The 24,327-nt window shown below is 46.1% G+C and overlaps 1 protein-coding gene across 5 annotated transcripts in view; it reads left to right on the forward strand.

The window, feature by feature from the left end:
- Positions 1-24,327, forward strand: part of Zbtb7c (zinc finger and BTB domain containing 7C) — a 355,840-nt gene that overhangs the window by 192,595 nt on the left and 138,918 nt on the right. For all 5 annotated transcript variants that reach the window (XM_021236603.2, XM_087193074.1, XM_004855114.3 and 2 more), the window contains one exon: positions 20,621-20,682. The gene's annotated coding sequence lies outside the window, so the exon portion shown is untranslated. The remainder of the gene's footprint in view (positions 1-20,620; positions 20,683-24,327) is intronic.

The following is a 24,327-nucleotide window of genomic DNA, read 5'->3' on the forward strand; positions in this document are numbered from 1 at the left end:
GGGCAGGGAAGGGTGGGAGGGATGGTGGCCTGGAAGTCCCTTCCTCTGGGCCAGGAGCAGCTGGACAGAAGGTGGCCCAAAAGCCCTTTCCTCTGGGCTGGGAGCAGCGGGAGGGATGGTGACCGGGAAGTCCCTTCCTGTGAACCAGGAGCAGTGGGATGATGGCTCAGAAGCCCCTACCTCTGGGCTGGGAACAGTGGGACTCAGTACCTTGGTCTGGTGGTCTGGTGTCCTCTGCGTCTTTGTAGTGTGGAACCAGTTGGCTGCCTGTCTGCAGCGGGGTGATTCGGTGTCTTCTGCATGACTCAGGACCTCGGTAGGGTGTGCACAGACCTTCCTGTGTGCAGCGGGCTGATTTGGAGTATTCCATGCCACTGGGGACCTTGGTAGGGCGTCGGCAGACCTGCCTGTCTGCAGCGGGCTGATTCGGCATGTTCTGTGGGACTCAGGACCTCGGTAGGGCGTGCACAGACCTGCCTGTCTGCAGAGGGGTGATTCGGCGTCTTCCGCATGACTCCGGCATATCATTTCTTGTATCTCTACTCACTACAGTTACAAAGTGGTAAGAACACACAACATAGCCACATTCAATCTGACAGGACTTTGGTGCTTCATAATGCCTGGCCACTGGGCAGCATCTAGTATCATTTCCATTCATTCAAGAAAGTATTTTGTTCAACTTCCCAAACAAACTGGAAGGATCATTTTTGCTTTGAATTAAAGAAAAAAGGCCAAGTTAAAATATGAAAATAAATATTTTTTTTTCATATGGGGGAGCTGAAGCCAATGTATGTTCTGTACTCAAACATCTGTCCCATTTGACATTTTTTTGTTTTTAAGGATTTCTGAGACCAAGGTTGTTGTGCTGGCTTTTGTTTGCTTTTTCAGGAAAGATAGTCTCTTTAATACATGGTGCTGGAAAAATTGGGTTTCAGCTTGCCAAAGATTATAATTAGGCCTGTATCTCTCACCATGCACTAAACTAAAATCAAAATGCATTAAAGATCTAAATATTAAAACAGAAACGCTGAATAGGCTGGAATAGAGGTTAGGTAGAACTCTCTCTCTCTCTCTTTTTTTTTTTTTTTTTTTTTTGGTGCTGGGGATAGAACTCAGGAGCTTGCCCTTGCAGGGCAGGCACTGGAACCACTGAGGTAAATCCCCATCCCTAGGTAGAACTCTTGAAGACATCGGTGTAGGAAAAGATTTTATGAACCAAACCTCAGTTGCCCGTGAACTAGCACAAACAATCTATAAGTGGGATCTCTTCTTATTAGAAAGCTTCTGCACAGCAAGAGAAACCACCAGCAGTGTGAAGAGACAACCCACAATGTGGGAAAAAATCTTCACCTGCTCTTCCTCTGACAAAGGTCTACTATCTAGAATCTACAAAGAACTTAAAAAGATCAGACCTCCCAAATTTAAAGACCCAATCCAAAAATGAACATCTGAAATGAACAGACATTTCTCAGACAAAGAAGTAGAAATAGCAAATAAACATATAAAAAATGTTCAACATCACTGGTCATTTGAGAGATGCAAATGAAAACAACACTGAGATTCTACCTCACACCACAAAGAATGGCTGCTATCATGAAATCAACCAATAACAAATGCTGGTGGGGTTGTGGGGAAAGAGGAAGACTGCTCCACTGCTGGTGGGAGTGTAGACTGGTGCAACCACTGTGGAAATCAGTATGGAGTTACCTCAAAGAACTAGGACTGGAAATCCCATTTGACCCAGCTATTCCCCTGCTGGGTATCTTCCCCAAAGAATTAAAAGAATCATACTACAGTGATATATGTGCACCCATGTTATAGCAGCACAGTTTGTAATAGCTAAAGCTTGGAAACAACCCAAATGCCCATCAACTGGAGACTGGATAAAGGAGATGTGTTTTTTTGTATAAAGTGGAGTACTACTGAGGCATAAAAAATGATAAATTAGAGACATTTATAGCTAAGTGGATGCACATTGAGGCCATACTCTTAAGTGAAATAAATAGGACACATGTGTAAATACTGAATAGTTTCTCTAGTGTGGGAAACTGAAAGTGTAAATAAGGACTAAAAGGTTTAATAGATAATGTGAAATAGGAAGAAAAGGGGCAAAGGGGAAGGGGAAGTGGGAAGGGTAGAGGAAAGGAGAGAAGGGAATGGAATTAATATGCGAAAATGAAAAAATGGAAACAAAGTCTCTGTAAATAGGGAGGAATGGAGGGGTTGAAGGGAGGGCAGGTGAAGGGGGAAAAATAAGAACCAAGACAGATTAAGTAAAGGTGCAAATTTCCAATGATGAATGTCATTATATTGTATACTTAAAATGTACCAATAAAATAAAATTTAAAAAGAAAATGCCATCAAGTTGCAATCCCTGGTGTTGGCATTTCCAGAATTATGTGTTTGGAAGTAGAAGAGAACATTTGCTCTTCTACAGCTGAGTGGTCCTGAAATGGACTCAAACTTGTTTTCTTCTTGGTGGCTTTAACGTTTTCTCAAGCAGCAGGCTTAGCAAAGAGCTCCCCAAGGAGCTGCCAGCTGCCTTCCAGCCCCAGCTCACTGCGAGATGCTGCCTTGCCTCCTGCCTCTGCCTGGAGCTGGGACTGTGTTGAGTTAGAACCGGCCTTGGGAGACAGGTGTGTTGTGTCTAGCCCTGTATGCTCTGGCGATGTGGTGCTGGATGTGGACTTGGCAGACCGAGCGAGGGCAGTGGAGGCAATGAATGGGGGCTTGGGTGGGAAAGGTGGGAAGACCCACTCTGAGGAGGTACCAAAGCCAGGGGCCTGTACCTTAATCCTGCTTGACAGAGGGCCTGATATCCTTGGAGGGGCTACTGCGGTGTGAATGAGGAGCAGGGCTGCACAGCTGCTGAGATGAAAGTCCAGGTGCAGATGGAGAGCAAAGGCGGGGAGCCAGGGCAGTGGACAGTGAACTTTATTCGGGAGGCTCCTGGAGAATGGGGAGCATTCTCTGCCCCAAGCCCCTGCTCCTTCCTGGGGCTGTGTGTGCCAGCCACCAGGACCCCTGCCCTGTGTGGGTGCCCTTTGTCTCCTGGGGCACAGGCTGCACCTGAGAGGGTATGGGGGAGTCATCTTCCACCCCTGCTCTGGCTGTGCCAGTCAATAGTGCTGTCTTTCTGTCGCCTCCCTCCCACAGCCTCTATGTATCGGAGTATGGTGGGGATGCAGTCACAAAGGGTTGTCTGACACACACATTCCTCAACTGAAAGTCTGAGCAGAGGGTCCCACAGTCACCTGTGCAGCTGCCTCATTTGGTAGCCTGCTCCCCACCTCCAGCCTGAGGGGACTCCCTTCTCTGCTTGGGCCTCAGTTCTGCCTCCTGACTCACTTTCTCTCACTGGAAGGTCCCACCTTGTCCATCTCTACCTCTATCCATGCTACCCATCCCCTGGAGTCCAGGCTGTCATCCTTTTATGACTTCCTAGCCTCACCTGCTCCCTCTCTGCTGCACAAGTGGATCCCCCAGACTCCAGTGCTGCCAACTTGGTTTAAGCTGCCTCTGGGCACATGCCTGTTGCTCCCTACAAACTGCAAGGCCACAAGGGCAGAGTGTCCCTGTCATGCTTCCTCCCAGCCCCTGCTCCTCCTACCTGGTCCATAGTAGGGCCCAGTGCTGAATGGGAAGGAAACACTGAGGTCCTGCCTGGTCCTCCCATCCAGGTAAAAGTCCACAGTGTAACTGACTTGCCCCTGAGCCTTTTAAATCCACGGGGGCCTTAGGCAACCCCTACCCTGACAAAGGAAAGCATTGTCATCACAAAGAAGAAGGTAGGCTGGGGGGTGGGTGGAAGAAAGCTTCATGTAGCCACAAGGGTAGGGAAAACACACACAGGGCAGAGTCCAGGTGACAACTGGGTGTGCTGTGGATGCTGTGGATAGATGTGGCTTCCTGGGCTTTTTCCAAGGCCCGGTGGAACAAAGCCTGCTAGTAGTGTTGTGTCAGAGAAGGATGTGGCTTGGCATTAGGAAGAGCTGCCTTATACCAGTGTCATGGGTGGTGGCAACACAGGTGTTTGTCATATTAATCTTTTTCCTTCTTATCTTTCTGGAATATTTTATAACAAATTTTTAAAAAAAAGAAGTCTGGGGCCATGGTAAAGGAGGTGGCTCTGGAAGAGATGGAGGGAGGGAGGTCTGAGGAAAGTCAGGCTACCTGGAGTGTGGGTGAGAGAGGGCAGAGTTCCAGGAAGGGACCAGAAGGAGGTTCATGGAAAGCCCAAAGTCATGAGTGACTGGGCTCAAGTTGAAAACTTGCCAGGGCTGGGACAAACCAATGGTGATGTCACTGTAGGAATGGACAACAGAGCAGCTTTGATCAAGTTAATGAGGATGCAATAGAAGCCTCTTCTGTGGCCTCCAGGGTCCTGAGTTGATATCCCAGGCTGTTTCTTTGCTTCCAGGCGATTATTCATGGCTGTTGAGGGTAGGAAGGGAATTCCCTTTATTATTATTGATCTTGGGTTTAAAAAATAATTCAAAGTAGATGACTCTCCTTTTTAGCATGCCTGGTGTTCAATGTCTTGATCTCTGAAGAACAGGTAAGTTCTGTTTGTCTTGGGGAGGAGGTAACACCATGCAGGAGAATGATCACTGTATATAAAAATAATCTCACAGCCTGCTGTAGGCTCCTGTGAGACTAGAGGCGTTGAGATGCTTGGCTCCAACTTCTCCCAGAAAAAATACACACCTACAGTAGTGTGATGACTGCACTTTGCTGGTGGGACATCCTGGATCTGCACTGGGTTCCAGGGCACAGTGCTAGAGATGGCCAGGATCGCCATGTCTGGTACCTATAATGGGCTACACACTGCTGCCTCCCCCCAGCAGATAGGACCATGTTTGTTGCTTTTCAAGAGAGCAGGAGGGAGCCCCTGATGAATATTGCCTTTCCCACAAGGACCCCACACACTTTCTGCCTCTTTTTCTTTTGAGTTAGGGCCTCCCTATATTGTCCAGTGTAGCTTTGAACTCCTGGGCTTTAGTGATCCTCCTGCCTCAGCCTCTCAAGTAACTGAGATTATGGGTGCACATCATTGTGCTTGGCTTCTGCCTCCTTTGGTTGCTGCTGTGTAGGTATGAGCCCAAGGGAGGGCAGACGGCTGGTGGCAGCTTTGGGCCATACCTCTGTCAGGATATGGCATGTCTATTGTTTATCTGACGTGGCTCTGGGTACAAGGATTCATTTCCTGCTAAATGATAACTGTCTGTGAAGAACTCTGTCCTACTGACTCAATGGATTTTCATAGTGTTTATGAGAAAACTGCAATAGCAGGCCAGGACCTGGCCTGTGAGCCTTAATCTCACACCTGGTGTGTGTGGAAGTGGCTGCTTTGTCCCTGCCTGTCTATGGTGGTGTGGTGTTACATCCACGAGGCTAGTGCTGGGCAGGCCTTAGCTTGGCCCTTCTTGTCTTGCCCAGGTAAGACCTGCACCAACACCAGCCATATGGGCCCTCTCTGTAGCTAACTGTGGCGCATGGGCCATTAAGTATGCCTGGCTGGGTTTCTGAGGTGTGACCCTAAAAGCAGCCACAAAAGGAACCATGGGAGATCGGGATGATCTGTACCTGTAAAGGGCTCCCCGCTGGCTCTTCCTGCCAGACTCACTCAGAGTCTCTTGGGAATCCTCTGTGTGGGCAGGGGGTCGTGGTGACGGTGCTCTATTGAGCTGGGTGGGGAAGCACCTCCAATGGGAAAACAGGCCAAGGGCTGGTGACAGGAGTCAGAGTATTTGCTGGAAACTCCTGGCCCTGCAGCCAAGGACAGTGTGGATCCTAGGGAAGGGCCTGTGGACCCTGAAGTGACAGTGCTCCGGAAGTTGCCTAAGCAGGAGTGGGCAGTGTGGCATGTGTGCCCTAATCCCTGAAGAAGCCTCACCTTGAGAAGCCTAAAGATCTAGGAGAGTCTTCTGGTTAGGTGTGGTGACTTGACAGTGTACATGAGTCTCTGCCCTTCCCTGATCACCCCCACCCTGCAACCACGCAACAGTACTGGAATTGACAAGAGCCCCCCTTCACAAGGACAATGGGAGCATGCAAATGGATGCCAGCAGATGAGGGGTATCAACAAGACTGTGGATGGATGGTTGGAAAATGATTCCACAGAGAGAAGAGCAGGAACCAAGGTTGGGTGCTAAAGAGAAGGTTCTAGAAGCACTCGCCTCCCCTTCCTTCCCTCAAACTTACCTCAGGTGAGAACTTGGAGTTTCAGGTACTTCTGGAGGGGAATGAGGAATGTATTTAAAAACTTGGGACTGGTTCGATATCTGCAACAAGATGAATTAGACCCCAAAATTCCCTTCCTCAACTCCCCAGCTTCTCCTTGGTCAAAGATTAGAAGTTTCCTTTCCAAAAGAAATGATTCCAAGTAGGTCTAGACTCACTAGAAACACTGCATACAACAAGGGCAAGTTTGAACACTGGACTCAGAGTAAATGAATATATTTAAAAACTGTGTCCTAAGTGGAGAGACTTCTTCCACCTTTCCACTTTGAGCTCCAAGAGTACAGGCAGACAGGGTCTAGTCCCCAGATGATTAGAGGGTTCCTTTGCAAGGAAACTGACTAGTCTAAAAGAAATATATGTGTACATATATATATATTACTAAAGAAATGACTGGATTCCTACCTAATCCTCCATAGAAAAATCACAACTTTTCCTCCACATTTTTATTAGTGCATATTGGTTATATAGGCTAATGTGTTTCATTTTGGCAGATTTTTACATGCACATATTTTAACCATTTCTTCCTATCACCAACTTTTTAGTATCTCACTATTAAATCTCACTGTTAAATATAACTTATGGTCAAAGATCATGTGATATTTGTAGGGGAAAAACCTCTAATGAATGAGAGAGAGAGAGGAGAGGAGAGAAGTAAACAAAACAAAAAATGAGCTAGAAGGATAGAGCCAAGTCTAGGAGTAGAAGAAAACTTCCATAAAACTATAATTGATGCCTTCAGAGAGATAAGAAGAGATAATGAACCCATAAAATGAGAATAGGAGGTTATAAAAAGAGAACATCCAAAGAATAAAGTAGAACTCTAGGAAATTAAACATATAACAGCAGAATTTTAAACTTCAGTAGGAGGAGAGAGAGAGAGAGAGAGAAAGAGAGACTATCAACGGACTTTATCAGAATATAGAGAAGAAGACAATGGTGTAAAATCAGGATAGAAAAACTATGGAAATAAGGCCAACAGGAAAAGGTGAGTGGGACACTTCCGGAAGCAGAGGATAAAGGGATCCGAGGAGATGGAAGAGCCAAAGAAGTTCTACAAGAAAGCTCCCAAGACTGGCTCCAGACTGCATGAACATTATGAATGGGCAGACCTATCCCAGGCACATCACTGTGGCATTACAGAAGGCCAAAAGATTTATAAAACTTTCAGAGAGGGAACAGAGTAGGCTGTGTTGCATACAGAAGTTGGAACACAGAACTGTCTTGGACTTTCCACTGGTGTCTCTGGCATCTGGAAGACCTGGGGACAGTGATAGTGCCTTCAACCTTCCCGGGAAATATTTCCACCTCAGACATTGTGCCTCTGAGGCAGCCCTTGTCAGGAAGCTACTCAGGAAGACTTGCACCTTGAAACCACAGTAAACAAAAAACAAAAATGGTGTGTGTGTGGGCCCACAGTGAGCACTGCCTCCTAAGCCCTGTAGGCTGTGAAAATGTCAAAGTACATGGTGAAAGATTCTCAAGATGGCAGCTGGAGTACAGACTGCCAATCAGCCAGCCCTGGAATCTGGAGAGTGTCCTGGGTTACCCAAGTGCACTCAGTATAATCACAGGGGCCATGGGAGGGAAAGAAGGAGGCAGCAGAACAGCTTGGAGACATGGAAGCTCATTCTCCCCTCAAGTGTCCAGAAGGACACATCTCTGCAATATCTTGGTTTTAGCCCAGTGAAGCCCATTTTGGGCTTCTGACTTCCAGACCTGTAAGCTAATAAATTTGGTGGCTTGACAGAGCAGCACTTAAAACCAACACCTTGTGTTCCAAGGTCTGACATAAGAATTCCCAGGTGGTGCTGCAAATGGGTGATGAGAAAATTGGTAGGATGACTCCAGAAAAAACTCAAAGGAGCAGATGGGGTCCTAATATGCTGAACTGTTTGGGGGGCATTTTAATAGCTCTGGAAATAAGTTTGTGTACAAATAAATCTTAGATGCATATAAAGCCATTTGTAACACTAGAGAAAATTTAAAAGTTGTGCAAGAAAGGAAAAATGATCATGTGGCTCATCGGTGAACAATACCTGCATCGTCTCAGTGCTGTGAACATAAGTAAAAACAGTGGGAAGATACAGACAACAGGACTGTCTTTAATGGAGGTGGAAACAGAGGTAGGGATAAGGCAAAAGGGAGAGAAAGCCTCATTTCCACTATGGGACACTGTTAGAAATGTCTAAGAGTGGATGATCTAGAATTAGTAGTATATGGGAAGTGCTGCGATCTAAATTATGTCTTTCTATCATTTCTGTGTCCAAGCCCTAAGTGTGAGTGTATGTGGAGTAAGGAAATAGTTAAAAAGTTAAATGAGGTCGTAGAAACGGAGCTTTGTCCCCTTCTAAAGAAAGGACACTGGAGAGCTTGCTGTCTGCCCTGTGAGGATGCAGTAAGAAGATGACCATCTGCAAGCCAAGGAAAGACCTCTTCCCAGAAACCAGTTCAGCTGACACCTTGGCTTTAGACTTTGCCAGCTGTTGGGGACCCTGCTGGGGGGTCAATTGTCAGCACTTCTTTAGACTCCCCAATACCTGTAAGGAGAATGATAGGAAATAAAAGAAAGAGGTAGAAAAAATATTCAATATGCAAGGGGGACTGGGAGGAATCTATCTCTAGTGAATAGACTTTGACGAACTTTACGGTGGGCCCCCTTTTATTAATCAGCAAGGCGCGCAGGGGAGGGGGTAGGGTTCCGTTTCAGGAACAGCATCTACAGTAAGATTAGGAAAGAGTGATAGGGACCAAGTTTAGCATCTCAAAGAGTAACAAGTTAAGGTCCTTCCCCACGCCCGGATCTCTACATTTCGTATTGTCCTCAGCAGAATATTATCTTGCCTCTGGAGTGGCCATGATTATGGCTTTCCCACACAGCCAAGAAGTCTGCAATCTTTTGCATGCTTCTCTGTTCCCCAAGCAAGTTAACACTTGGCCTCAGCACTGGGCGGGGCGGGGGGGGGCAGGCAGGGGCTGTGGCCTGTGGCCAAACCAATCTATGCATCTGGTCCCCAACACCCAGCCCCCAGAACTGCAACGAATGAATTCTGTTGTTAAATCCACCTTATCTGTGGTATTTCACTATGGCAACCCTAGCTGATTGGTATACGAGGCTGTTTAGAAATACAACAGGAAGAAAAGAAGAACTGGCTAAAACAATTGGGAGTGGTTATCTCTGGGAATTGGGACTCTGTGTGGGGAGAGATGGGGCTGCTGTTTTTTGTTGTTGGGCTCTTATTTTGATTTTTCAAAGCATGTACATGTATTTATTTGATTCTTTAAAAGAGATCCAGACATATTAGCACATGCCTATAATCCCAGCACTCTGGGAGACTGAGGCAGCAGGATTCTAAATTTGAGCCTAGCCTGGGCAATTTAGTGACTTAGTGAGACCCTCTAGCAAAATGTATTTTAGGGCTGGGGATTTAGCTCAGCGGTTCCACTGCCTTCCTCACAAGTGCAAGGACCAGGGTTTGATATCCCGGGTACCAAAAAAATGTATTTTAAAAGAGCTGGGCATGTAGCTCAGTTCAAAGACCCTGAGTTCAACCCCCTATGCCAGTCAATCAACCAGTAAATAAATCAATAAGAAAAGGAAAAGGAATTTATTGGCTTAGGTAGATGAAAAGTTCAGAGGCAGGGTGATTTTCAGGAGTTTGAGCGGGTTTCTAGTTCTGTTTTTCTCTGACTAGCTCAGTGCTGCCCTCTGGGCTCCTTTTGATAACAAAGTGGCTGTCATAGCTCAGGCCTTGCATGCACTTTCTATATTATCAATGATGGAGCTTTTCCCCCAGAAGATGCCAGCAAACATATCCTTGTATTTCATTTGATAAATCATCACAGCAAGGGCTGAGATGAACTGATTGGCTTAAGTTATTGGCTTAAGTTATCCCTGAAATACACCTGTGGAAAGAAATTAGGGTTCTTTTACCAAGAGGAAGGAGAAATGAATGGTAGATGTCTCAAAATAGCAAACGTCACTATGAACTTGTCCCTTTGGAAAGTATTTTCTTTCTTCTCAAGAGTTACAGGTGCCTGATAGTATCTGAGATTGATTAGCTGGTTGTTTGATGGCATTTGGGTTAAATGTTAACTTTTGCTCTGTGTGACCCATGAGGTAAGAAGACTAGCTATAAAGAGAACGGCCTTGATAAAGGAGGTTAAGAGGGAAAACATCCCACACCATATAAGGAATTTGTCAACTCTAGTGAATGCCAGAGGTGAGCCCACAGCCACATCTTCTTAGGAGAAATGTGCTCTGCTGTGACACATTGGTCATGATTAGAACTTTCAGCCTCAGGCAGAAGACATGGCTGGGGGACTCCTAAACCCTCCATGACCCCCAGTCACTCCTCTCCTGCAGCAGATGCCTGAAGTTACGTGGTTAGAAACTCCTGTCTAAGAAATGCTCATCCCCTCTGGGTTGTTGTCTGTCACTAAACTGTGGTTAGCTGGCTAGATCCTTCCTAGACAGCTGCAGTGGGAGGAAGGCTTGGGGGTGAGAGGAGAGAGGGCGTCGGAAGAAGTGAGGTCCCCCCCAGCACAGGGTGCACTGACCGAAGTGGGGGAAGGGCAGCAGGAGGTCCTTGGTCCCTGCAGAGTTAACCTTTGCCTTGGCCCTGACAAGGGGAGCACTGAGACTCTGGGAACTTCAGTTAAGTGTCTTTACCAGCTTCTGCCACCCTTACTGACTGATACCCACAGCTAGAGGCACACTTGGGACAGTGAGGCCACTGCCCAAAATGTCCACCTGGTCTGCTCCCACCAGCTGAGCTGAATGCTTGCCTGGAGGCAGCTGGCTTAGTTCCCAAACCTGTTGATGCCAGTGAAACTTGCTTCTGTAATTATACAACTTAATTAAATAGGATACAAACCAATTAAATACTGTGACAAAAACAGAGGAAAAAGTTGTTTCTGTGAAAACCAAGTTGAATCTTTTTTTTTTAAATTAAATTCTTTTATTGGTACATTGTAGGTATACAACACAATTACATTTCCCATTGGGAATTGTACCTTTATATAATGCATCTTGGTTCTTATTTTTTTCCCCATTCCTAGCCCTCCCTTCACACCCTTCACCCTTCCCTATTTACAAAGACTTTATTTCCATTTTTTCCATTTCTCAGCATTCTTCCTTTCCCTTCTTTCCTTTCCCCTGCTCCTCCCACTACCCCTACCCCTTTGGACCTTTTCTTCCTATTTTACATTTTCGATTATTCATTCTAATCATTGGTACATTTTAGGTAAATATAATGACATTCATCATTGGAAATTTGCACCTTTACATAGTCTCTCTTGGTTCTTATTTTTCACCCTTGCCCAGCCCTCCCTTCAGCCCCTCCATTCCTCCCTATTTACAAAGATTTTGTTCCTATTTTTCCATTTTCTCATATTAATCCCATTCTCTTCTATCCTTTCCTCTAGCCCTCCCACTTCCTTCCCCTTTGCCCCTTTTCTTCCTCCTATTTCACCAAGTTGAATCTTTGCGAAGACTGAAAAAATAAAATTACTGATGTTTTAAAATGCTGTTAAGGTAGATATAGGTAAAACAACTTTGAATGATTGGGGAAACATCCAAAAACATTTACGGAGACTTTACATTGCAATTACTTTATAAATATATTTAATTTCTCATTGTATTGGGAAAAAAACAACTAAAAGTAGAAATTGTAGGGAATGGCACATATGGGTGGTGTCTGAGTAGGTTAGGGAAAGTCCATCCAGGGGACCTGAAGTTAGAGAAAGAGCCTTGACTTTGTGTCCAAAGTTTGGTGATGGAAGGTGCTCGCACATGTGTGTGGTAGATGTGTAAGGCATCTATCACTGCCAGTCATGCTAGCACAGAGGTGTCCTGCATAGTATATTGGCCACAGGCTTTGGCTCCTGTGTACTTACTCCCACCACTCTGGATCTGGTGTGCAGAAAGGGCTGACATTTCTGGGCCATAGATGCTCAACTGGCCAGGTCTCCCAGAGCTGGCAAAATGGGAAGTAGTCAAGGGGATGCAGAAGGAAGTTGGGGGTGGTTTGGCTGGGCCAATCCCTCTGTCCCTCCCAGAGGTTTCTCTGGGGCCCTGCGCACAATACTGTAGTCCAGCCCCCTCTCCCCATCTCGAGATGATAGCAGTGGGGGTAGAGTGGTTTCAGAGCTACCTGATTCTTTTCTGCCCTCTGGGCTGGGACTTGGCTCCCTTTGCACAGACCTCCTGCTCTGCCCAGGTCTGCTAACTCACTACCTGATTCTGCTGGGCCCCTTCCTGCCTTGGTAGCTGTGCTGAGTCTCCCCTTTGCTCCTCCTACCTCTCCATATCCTCCTCATTCTTTTAGATTCTCTGGACTGTCAGCTACCTCCAGGGAGCCCTCCCTGATTACCAACCCACCCTGCCCCAAGCTCACTGATGCTCGCTGGAGCCCTGAGTCCCAGCACTAAGGGGAGATGGCAGGACTTCCTGGTCTGTTTTAAATCAGAGACTTACAGGTACTGGGATGGGAGGTGGAACATGAAGGGACCAGAGGTTCTGGAGACCATGACATATGGTAGTCCTTGCCCTCCAGGTCTCTGAGGAAGGTAGCCACATGCACGAGGAACTCAGGTCAGCCATAGCAGCTGCATAGCACAGTGCTGAGTTTTCCTAAGCTGACAAGGTTGGAAGACACTGGTGGGGTGACATATCCTGGTTGGTGTGGCTGAGTCACTTTGTACCTGCTGTCCCAGCTAGCTATTAATGGTGTCCCCTTGCACTCTCAGAAGCATGTGTCACTCCTCATGGGTGGCATCCAGCTCTATGAAGATAGGCGACAGGACTATGACTTGTTACTATCTATGACTTGTGTGTTTATCATCGTTGTGATGTGTCCTTCAGCAGGATATTCAGGAGTTGTGGTTTTGTCTTCTCCTTGAAAGCTGGCTGGAAATGACTTTCTTCTGAGAGAAAGAAAGGCTGGCATTAAGTGGTTCTGTTACAGTGAGCACCAGGTGAAGGTGGAACTTTCTGGGAAGTAAGTTTGAATAGAGGATTGTGAGTAACAGGAGTCAGGACACCAGGAAATAGGGCAAAGGACAAAACCACCTGAGGTGTAAAGGGGCATCAAGGGGAAGCTGTGGTCACTGAGGTCAGAGCAGCTGCCTCCTGATGGTGCTATCTCAGCTCAGAGTCCCTGTTCCCATCCTGTACTCTCCCACACACCCTTGGTTGCCCCTCTGAGCACTTTCCCACCAGCAGCCTCACAATCCCACCCCCGCCAGGCTGCAGCACTGGGCTGGGAGAGCTGGGCTCCCACCCAGGCAGATCCCACAGCATGCAGCCCCCTGGACATCATCAGCCTGCAACAGCAGGCACAAAGCACCGCCTCTGTAGATTGGGGGTCTCTTAACAAGCAGAAGATGCCTTCCATTGTGGGTTAGCTCTAGAATGTCCCCCAAAGTCTCATGTGTTTCGAAGTGGGACTTTGGGAAGGTGATGGGATCATGAGATCCATGTACTTTTCAGTGGATTCATCCTTCGATGAGTTCATAGCTGAACATGCTGTTAGGAGAACTTGCTTTTGGAGGGCATAGCTCTTGCTCTGGCCCTTCTGCTCTCTGTCTGCTTCTGTCTGCCATGCGCCTCTGCCATGAGGTTTATACCATGGAGCCAGCCAGCTGTGGACTAAAAGCTCTGAAACCATGAGCCAAATAAACTTCTCTTTCTTTAATTTGCAGTGTCAGGTATTTTGTGCCAGTAAGGGGAAAGTTGACTAATGTACCCCTTCGTGCCTCACCCTAGAAGGGAGCCATTCCACTGCCTTGAGATCCTCCGATTGCCACCTGTAGGTGCCAACAGATACACAGACTCTGTTATACTTTCTTTTCCTTGTATTACACAAAGAAACTTTTTTTATACACTGGAGATTGAGCCCAGGAAGAACCTTCACACCAAGCAACATCCCAGCCCAGCCTCTTTTAAATTTTATTTTGAGACAGGGTCTAGCTAAGGCACTAAGTCTCTCAGGCTGGGCTAGAACTTGTGATTCTCTATTTTCCTAATTTAAACTGCTAATTCAGTAGTATAACACTGAATATTGCTTGCCCACCCAGCGGCCAGGCCATGGATCTGGGTGGCTTTGCTCCATCTCAGCAGCGCTGGGCTGGGCCTGGTGCTTTCTGTGCTCAGATTTGTCCATCCCAGGAACACCTCCCTGAAGCCAGAAAAAATAAATGTGCGTGACTGAGCAGAGAGCCAGGCAGGACAGCCTGAGGAGGGAGATTAGGCCTTTTTTCCTTGGTCAGGCCACCTACCCCTCCCCTGGTCCAGGCTCCACTGTTGGCCTTGGCTCTGGGCTCAGCCTTCCCTCTTTCTCAGGGCTATTTTAAGATTCTAGGCCAAGGTCACTGAAACTCAGACTTCTAAGGGGCCATTACCCCAAAGCAGTGACTGAAGGAAGATTCAGTTGCCTTAGAAGACCAAATCTCAGGACACACACACACACACACACACACACACACGCACACACCCCTCCTTTCTTTCTGAACCAACCTAGATCAACCTGGCCACAAGCCCTGGTAGGCTAAGTAGAGTGTGTTAGATCCCAGTTCATCATCTACAGACACTTTTGGGGCTTTCCCAAAGTGAGCCTATGGGAGGAATGTTTAGGCTTCCGTAGAATTGAGCAGAGAGTACCAGGGAATTAACACCCCCATCTCTCCTTACCCCTCCTTTTCTCCTCCAGATTACTAACAACTTGTGTTGGCCTGGTGTGGTACCTTTGGTATAGTGGGTGAACTAATACTGATGAATCATTATTAACTGAGGTTCATAGTTTATATTACTGTCATTCTCTTACAGTATATTCTGTTGGTTTTGAGAAATGTATAAGAACATGTACCTACCAGAATAGTTTCATTGCCCCCTAAAACTCCTTTACTCCATTTATTTATTCCTTCCCCTAACCCCTGGCACCCACTGATCTTTATATTCTCTGCATAGTTTTGCCTTTTCCAGATTGCTACATAGTTGGAATCATTGAGTACAAAGCCTTTTTAGACAGATTTCTTTCACTGAACAATATACATCTAAGGTTCCTCCATGTCTTCTCACTAGTTGACAGCTCAGTTTTTTTTTTAATCACTAAATGATATTTCATTGCCTGGAAGTACTACCATTTATCCATTCACCTACTGAGGGACACATTAGTTCTTCCAGTTTGTGGCAATTTTAAAGAAAACCACTATAAATATTTATATGCAGGTTTTTTTGTGGACACAAGTTTTCAGCTTACACGGATGGACACGAGAGTGTGCTTCCTTCGTCATGTGGTAAGCCTAGGTCTGTTCTTGTGAGCAACTGCCAAACTGTCTTCCAAAGTGGCTGTCCCATTTTGTATCCCCAGGGTAGCTAATTGTCCTATCAGAAAGAAATCAAATGACAACCCATGAAGCATATCTTCTAGAGGATTCTGAGTGAAGTATCCCTACCTCCCTGTCACTAGAGACCCCTGCAACCACCCCGGAGGCTGGCTGGCCTGCAGTGACAGCTTGTCATGCTAGGCTTCTTTTCACCAGCATGCTAGGCTGCCACAGAGCTGAAAGTACTGTCCATCGGACACAGTCAGTTCTCAGTATGTGCTGGTGGTTCAGTAAGATGGAAGTCAGCATGCCACCCTCATGGAGGAAAAATCCAGGCTTGCTGACCTCACCAGTGGGCCCTGTGCCAAGGATTTCTCTCCATTTTTCCATTTTTTTCATTTAATCCTTGTTTAGGATTAAGTCAGGAGGTAGGTCCATTTGTATGCCCATTTAGGTGGAGAAAATCTGATGCAGAGAGAGGTTAAGTCACTTGCCCAAGTGAAGGGCTGGTCTAGCTCCAACTCATTAGGCACTGTGGGCTCATGGGAACTGCAGACCTTGCTGCAGGGACCATCACTTGGCCACCCAATGAAGATGAAGGAACTTCTTGCAGCAACTGCCCCTCCAAACTTTTTCCCAGGGGGTTATCTGTTTATGCCAGCCACCCAACATCAAAGAGTTCTGATCCCAGGCACAGAGGCCTGCTGGGTGGCTGCCATGTCCTTGGCATCTCCCATGTGCCATAGGAAAAGCCAGCAGGACACAGCCTGAACTCACCTTCCCTCATGCAGTCCCTGGGCTGGGACCTGGGAACACAAGCTCCGGTCTTGTCTTTGGTGTGGCTTGGGGCATTTACCCTCGCTGGGCTTGGGTGCCCTTGGCTGTCAGTGAGAGATTTGTGGGGCTTCTCCAAGCATGGAACTTTTTTCCCCCAAAAGCTAATAGTGACTCTGAGAACAATACCAATTGTGTGTCACATGCTGATTGTAAGTGCTCTGCCATTTCCTCAAAGAGAAAAGTTAGTGCAGATTAAAAGAAAAAAAGAGATGTCATGAATTTGCATCAGTTCTCAAAGGAGCTTCTCTATTCAGGCTTCTGAGAGGAGGGGTCTTCAGTGACGGCAAAAAGGCCAGAACTCTAGGCTGCATCTGCAGTAGTTTCTGCACTATGCATAGCCCTGGCCAAACATGCCCTGACACCCTAGATGTAAGGTCATTCTGGATGACACTGTACAGGCCAGATTTCTTCCTGAGCTCACAGGCAATGCAAGTATACTTGGAAAAGGCCAATGAGTCTGAAAATGTGGTTTGATGCTGCTCTGGCACCTGCTTGCTGGATGGCTCTGTGTGGGTGGCACAGCAACTCTGTGCCTCCCTGTTCCTGCCTCTGAGCCACCCCTGGGGGAGTTTGCACATGGGAATCACACCTTCTTGTGTCTGCATCACTGCCAGGTTGCAAAGGCCCTAAGATACAGCAGCACTCAATTAACGAACTAAAGCTACCCTGCCTGCCTGATAGGTGTTTGGGAAAATATGTAACCGTAAAGCATATTATGAATTAATGTTATTTAATGTTAATATTAGTGTTGATATAATTCATGTAGTTTTAATTCCTAAATAGTCTTCTTATTGCTACTAAAAGTCACAAATGATCCAGAGGTGGGGACATGGCTTCTCATTTGCTGACACCCATGTTTGTCTGTACCCAAAAGCAGAGAGAAGAGGGGATGATGACCAGGAAACTGAGGGATGTCAGAAAAACCTTGGCTGGCAGCACAGTCTGGTCAAAGGGCCAACTCTTTCTCCTGAGGACAGCAGGCTGGAGCAGGGAACTCTGCCCCTTGAATACTGTTTGTATTTAATCTCACTTGTCTAGGTGAAACTGGAGCATCTGTTCTGAAGTGATGGGGCCTTGACAGACAGCACCATTGGTCACAAAACCAGGGGCTATGGAAACAGAGACTGGATGATGCCCTTTGACCCATTTCCAGCCATTCCTGGAGATTTGAGAAAACAAATCTTTAGTCTCCAGTATTCCTTAGTGATCTAATAAGTGCCAGACAAGCCTGGCCATGGGTTTGTGAATGCCCAGGTCAGTGTCTGGGAAGACCTCTGAAATGATGGAGAATTTTGTCCCGGCTGAGGGGGTGTGATAGGCATCCTGTCTACCCAGAGACTCAGTGGTGCCCAGCACTTGGTAGGATGGTGGAGGAGCCACTGTTACCTTAGCAGTGTGCTAGCTATTCCAGGTTCTCACTTCCAGCCATAATTTCATGATTCTTTGAATTGAAAAGACTTCAAAGATTTCAAGACTTCATGCCCGCATTTTGCAAATGAGAAGACAGAGGAGTGAAGCTTGAGCAGGGCCCCTGTAGGGTTCCTCCTATCTCCCAGACCTGGAGTTTTTCTTTTTATACTTGTAATGCTATGTTTTGAGACTTAATACACATTCCAAGAAAAAAATCCAGGACACTAAAAAAAAATTACCCATGCTATTTATTCACTCTCAGAGAAGCTGTTAGCTCTAATGACCTTTCCAAATTAATAAAATCTGTAAATGCTCAATTGTTTATTGCACAAATTGAGTTGTACCTCTAAATGGCTGAAGGGAACTGCAGGCCTGCCTGGAATATTTAGCTCCAGGACTCCGAGGCCAGAAGATGGATTTTGTACCCTAGGCAGAGGAACTGTAGTTATCATTCCCTAAAAAAAAAGAAGAAAGGCAACCAAGCCACCCACGGTGTGCTTGGCCCTATGGCACACAAAAAGTGCTAGTGACAGCCCCTGTCCGGGAATTTGTTGGAAGAGATAACACTCTCAAACATGAACATGAAATAGTACCTAAACAAGGACTTGATTCGGGCTATGGCATTCAGAGAAAACAACAGAGAGGATCTGGAAGTTTCCTTGGGGATGTGGGATTTATTGTGAACTCAGGAGAAAGAATGGGATTGGGTCAGTTGCTCTGGAAAGAAATTGCTAGGCCAAGAGCTGAGAGTGACCAAAGGAGAAGAATGAGTGTCAGTGGGGCCCACATGCTTGGGAGGGAGCAGGCAGAAGACCCACAGATAAGACTGTCCTTGGAGGAATAGCAGGGTCTGCAGGGTGTTGGTGTCTGGACTTAAAGATGTAGGTGCCAGAGAATCCTCTCTCTCAACACTTGCTCCCATGTGAGCCTGTGCTGCATAAACCCCATGTTTGCAAGCTATGCTGAACAGTGTGTCCTTTAGTCCTGGTGACAAGTCTCCTCGTTCAACCTTTTGAGTGACACCAACCACTCTGACATCCAACTTGAAGATGGGCAGAAGTCTTATAGAGAAATACTGTGTATGTTGTGCCATTATTGCAAGGAAATTGTTTTATTTTTAATTAAGGATATATATATAAACAAAATTTACCATTTCAAGTATTTTTCAGTGTGCAGTTCAGTGGCACTAAGTACATTCACATTGTTGTGCAACTAACTGTCACTGCTACCCATTTCCAGGACCCTATCTTCTTAAATGGAATCTGCATCCATTAGATACTAATACCTCCTCTCCCAGCCCCTAGAAGCCACCATCTACTCTGTTTCTCTGTGAATTTGACTACTCTAGGGACCTCATAAAAATGGGATCATACAGGATTTATCTTTTTTGTGCCTAGATTATTTGGTTCAACATAATGTCCTTGAGGTTCATCCATATCGAAGCCTGGATCAAAATTTTCTTTCTCTTTAAGGCTAAATAATATTCCCTTTTAAGTTGTTTATCCATTTATTTACTGATGGACCCTTAGTTTGCCTCTACCTTTTGGCTACTGTGAATCATGCTGCTATGAATAAAGATACAAGTATTTGTTTGAGTACCTTGCAGGAAGTTTTGAGCTTACAAAATAAAGAACACTTCGAGTTTTGAAATGATCAGGTCTGATCTGCTTGCCCCGTGCTGTTGTAGCTCCACACCAGTAGATTGCCACCTTGCTGTTGCCTGTGTGTTAAGACTGCCACCCTGAGCAGAGCTCTGCAGTTCCGTCTGCCAGGGACAGAGAGTGCAGGCCGGCCTTTCCTGCATGCCGCCTTCCCCACAGTGCACTAAGCCACTTGGTCTGTACTGGAGCTAGTGTCAAAGCCTCTGCCTTCACCTTTTATCCTGAAATACGTCGATCATGTTGCATTCGTGCCTCACTGAAGTAGCAAGTGCCTTGTGCTCTTGCTTACTTGGTGGGTTCTTTCCCTCACCTTCTAAAATGCACTTGGCCATGATTGTGAAAGCCAAGGAAAATCGTTCAGGGAGTCTCCATATCCAAGCGCCTCCTCACTCCTGCTCCCTCCAAAAACTGTACATGTACCAAAAGGGCATCCTGTCTTCAAGCGCTGCTACTTCTGTTTGTTAATTGCCCAAACTCACATGACAACACATTAAAGCAGTGACATACTCAGATGAAAGGCAGGAGAATTCACAGTTCAGGTTGGCATTGTCATTAACTCAAGTCTTTGGTGTCAACTCCCTCCTTCACAGAGCATTCCTGCCTGGCCTTACAGTCAACCTCCGCAATGCATTTTCTGGCCTTTGTTGGTTTATGTCAGCTCTTGAACATTATTTAAATGTAGTTTGGGGTCCATGAATGCAATTACCATTGTGTTATTATTCAGAGCCAGATTGTTAAGATGCAAGCAGCTGTACAAGGAGATGCCCTGTGCTGTGAGGTCCAATTTAGGAGGGCCTTCCGTAGCTGAGCATGCAGGGTTGCTAGGCAACCCCATGCTACAGGAGTGGAGGCCTCACTCTGGAGTGGGAAGAAGCCCAGCGCCTTCAGGGAGTTGGAGGCACTGGTCAATCTGAGACTGGCACAGCGCTAGGGAGTGGGAGGAGGTGGCATGGGCAGAGCCCACAGGCTTGTGGGGGTGGGGGCACCCCCCCCCCAGCTAGCACATGGTGTTCCCAGGGAGGGAAGAGTGTTGCTGGGAGGGAGAATGCAGAGAAGGTGCAGAAGCCTGAGGTCGGCCAGGAAACCGAGAGGGATACCCAGAGCAGATGCTAATGTGATTCTCCATCCCTTTCTTCTCTTTTCAGGAAATGATCAGGTTTGCAGAAAAACTGGTGGCCTGAAATTTCAGACTAAGGCATCAGTGCCTGTGAGTATGAATTTTGCTTGTTTAGTTCTGTGGTTGGGCAATAGTCCTGGGAAGCAGGTAGCTTTTGCTATTAGGGGAAGGGAGCATGACCTGGGTGGGATCGGCTTTTGAGTTCTTCTAGAAAGTGCCTTTGCTGGGGAGGCTGGAGCCGGGCACATGAAACATCAAGTTGGCTCTGTCCTCTATGTGGAGAATGTTCCTGCCAGCTTCACAGGAGAGCTACTCACTTGGCTTGTTGTGTGCACAGCAGAACCCTTCAAGGGGAAAAGAGAGGCATGCATTTGTGCATTTCTAAGTTTACTATTAGGTGGACCTTATTTAGAACAGTAAATCCTCATGTGGGCCATGTAACAGTGTGTTAGATAAGAGCAGTCATATGTACCAGTCTCTTCATGTGGCTAGGCATTGGGAATGGGTGGGCTCTGAGTGAACTGGGAGATACAACAGGGCTGGACTCTGTCCAGGCTGGGAAGAGAAGACATCTGAACGTGAAACAATTAAAGGGCTTTCTGGAATGGTGCACGGGGTCAGCTCTGGCTCACATGGCATAGAAGAAGGCTGGTAATGGGTTGTATTTAGGGAAGACTATGGGGAAGGGGAGACTTGATCTGGGCAATGGAGAAGGAGGCAGGGATAGGGCCAGAAGCTCCTGCACAGAAACCTGTAAAGGCTTGCTATGGGACAAGGGCAACACAAGCCTGGGTCTGATGGCCAGAGGGAGGGTGTTGGTAAAGTTGGGTGAGTGTTGAATACCTTTCTAAATGGTCCAGATACATAGAACCAGAATATAATAAATTATCTCTCATCTATGCAAATAAAATTAAGTTTCTGCCAGTTCGTTTGTTACTCTATCATATTGAAATGACTGAATGGGTTTTTCACCAAACTTGAAGGTGTACTTGAGATCAGTACCTGTGTACATTGGATAGACTATAGGAAATCCTGAACTGTGGATCTTTCTAGGTCTTAGAGAGAGACACAAGCAGAAAGGGAGGCTTCTCCACACAGTAGTAGCTAGGGGTCACCAATACCCCATGTGATCAGCAATCAGGACATATCCTGAGTTCTACATGGACAGTCACCATGATAGTGCTCCCAGCTGTCCACTTGCTCTTCCCCAGAGCTGCTGGTGCCCAGGTTGAGGGACAGCTAGGGTTACTCATGTAACAAGGGGTAATTTGTTCTTTGTTCCATACAAGCAGGAGAGCTAGCTAGTTCTGAGTCTCAGCAGCAGCAACAACCAGCATTTTCATAGTGTTACCAACTTGAAGTACACTTGGCAGTCTTGCTGCATATATGCTCTACAAAGGCACTATCAGGTGTTCCCATTTTGGAGATGAGAAAACTGAGGCTCAGAGTTGCTAAATATAGATAAGTGGTAGAACGAAGATGTTCTAACTTTCTGCTGCACATAACTGGATACCTCTCTGCTTGTGGATATTTCTCTCCTTCCAGGGCTGGCCCTGCCTCCTGCACAGCCATCCTGTCCTGGGGAAGCAGAGGGATGGTTGCGTGCCCCCCCTGCACCCTGAGTCCTGTTCTGAGAATCCTATCTGCTCTGAGGGCCAGTGTGTTGCTGTCACTGCTTTTATAGGCTGTGTGTTAGGCAGGTGGTCTTGGGCAGGACAAGAAGGCAGTTATAGTCCTGCCCTAAGTGGAAGGCTGTATGTGCTTCTAACACCAGGAACACTCTGCCAAGAGGATAGGGCTCTATTTGGAGCCATCACTGACTTAACTAGTTGGGATTCACTGGAGGCAGAGCATGAGCTGATTCCAGGTGCTTGTGATGCATCCATGGAAAGGTCTTAGGAAGCACCTGTCAGAGAGACCAGAATCCAGGGTAAGGAAGCAGACAGCAAACAAGGATGTATGCTCAGGGCGAGAGCTTCTTGATTTCATCCATATAAGTTGCACTGCAGTGATGTCAGGTTTAGAGACAAGGGTCAGGGCTTATTTAACCCCTTATTCATCATCATCCACTTGCGACATGTTGCTGGTGGCACACCCTGCTAGGCCTCATCTCAGCCAAGAGCAGGGGCTCCAGAGAATGTCACAGATGAAAGCTACGTTCCACACTTTCAGGTGCTGAGGAAGGGATGGGCTCGCAGATAAAAGGGACTTGTGCAGGGCACCAACTACATTTCCTATCATGTCAGTGAGCATCCCTATTGTGAAGGCAGGCATATGCCATGCTTACCTGACCTGGCAGTAATTTTAGTTGCTGTTACAATTTGCAGTTTAAGAGTATAGGTAATGAAATAAAAATCCATAGTGCAAAGGTCTGCTTTTACTGAAAACAGTATGTGTTTTCTTAACTGAAATTTTATCCTTATAGGTAATATAAAGTACCAAAAAGTCTTCTATAGAAAATCTCCTTCCCCCCTCTGATTCCAGGCTGCTCTTCTCCTTGAAATACTCAATAAGTTTTGTGTTACTTTCCATAAATGTGTGCACACCAACAGCCTGTTTTAGATATTCACTTTATGGTGAAAAGATACTATCTTACCGGGCCCCTGAAGTCAACAGTTGGAACCATTCCAGAAGGAGCTGAGTTGAAATTTGCTTTTTCTTTGAAGAGACAGTTTATAGCCTGATTTGGCTCTCAGTGGAATGTTTAAAATGCACAAAAACTTACAAAAGTAACTTCTTAGAGTTACTATACAAGCAAGTGATGTAAGAATCATAAATTATTATTTCCAATTGCAATGTTAAGTACTATTATTTAAAGCAAATCCCATGCAGTTTGAGAACACCTTATTGCAACCCTTAGAATTCCCAAATCTTTAAAACAATTTAAAATTTCACTATGTTCATTCATTATTGAGTGCACATTATTGAGGTCTCACTGCATTTATTATGTAATGTCATTTGCATATTGTTTAATGACTTACTGAAAGATATATTCTCTTTCCAAACTGCATAGTCAGCACCTTGTGAATATCACTGTGGTTTTCTTTGATGAAATGACTTGATATAATGTGGAGGCACTTTCTCAGAAGAGGATCTGGTTAGCCATGCATCAAGCTCCTTGGTACTGAGCTCCCTGTAGTAGGAAGTGTTGAAATAGTAATAAGATCATTTGTCAGCAAAGTTGCACAGGAAATCTAAACTCGGTGACAGGCAGGTGGGGAAGATTTCTGAGGTCCGGTCATGGTGCAGTTTAGTCTGTGAATCTTTGTTATCATTACTGGGTTTATCTCAGACTGTCCCACTCATTTTTGATCTTGTGGGTTTGTGTCATGCCTACAAATGTGTATGTAGAACTTATTTTGTAGTCATATAGGTTTGATGTATATGTTTTTCTCTTGCAAATGAGATCCCTGCTTTCAGTTCTTCAGGTTTACACTCTCTCAGGTTATAAGAAATCCTTTAACCAATGCATTGCCTGCTCCAGCCCCAAGATGGATTTTGGTGGCACCCCTATGAGGCCATGAAAAAAAAATCTCATTTCAGTCTAAGAAATAGAATCATTATCTTGATTGAAATAATATCTTTCCTCAAACTGCATGCAGATAAAGCATCAAATTGGTGGAGTTTCCTTATCACTGCAGAGTTTGCAGGACACAGAATAATAGCCTGTCAGATGCTTCTGTGTTCTATAACACAAAGCCTATGGCTTCTGGCCCAGTTTGCATGATACGGTGT

The sequence above is a fragment of the Heterocephalus glaber genome, unplaced genomic scaffold (genome assembly GCF_053883595.1).
Source record: "Heterocephalus glaber isolate CG9 unplaced genomic scaffold, H.glaber_assembly_v1.0 deba00000331, whole genome shotgun sequence".
In the NCBI taxonomy this organism is placed as follows: Eukaryota; Metazoa; Chordata; class Mammalia; order Rodentia; family Bathyergidae; genus Heterocephalus; species Heterocephalus glaber.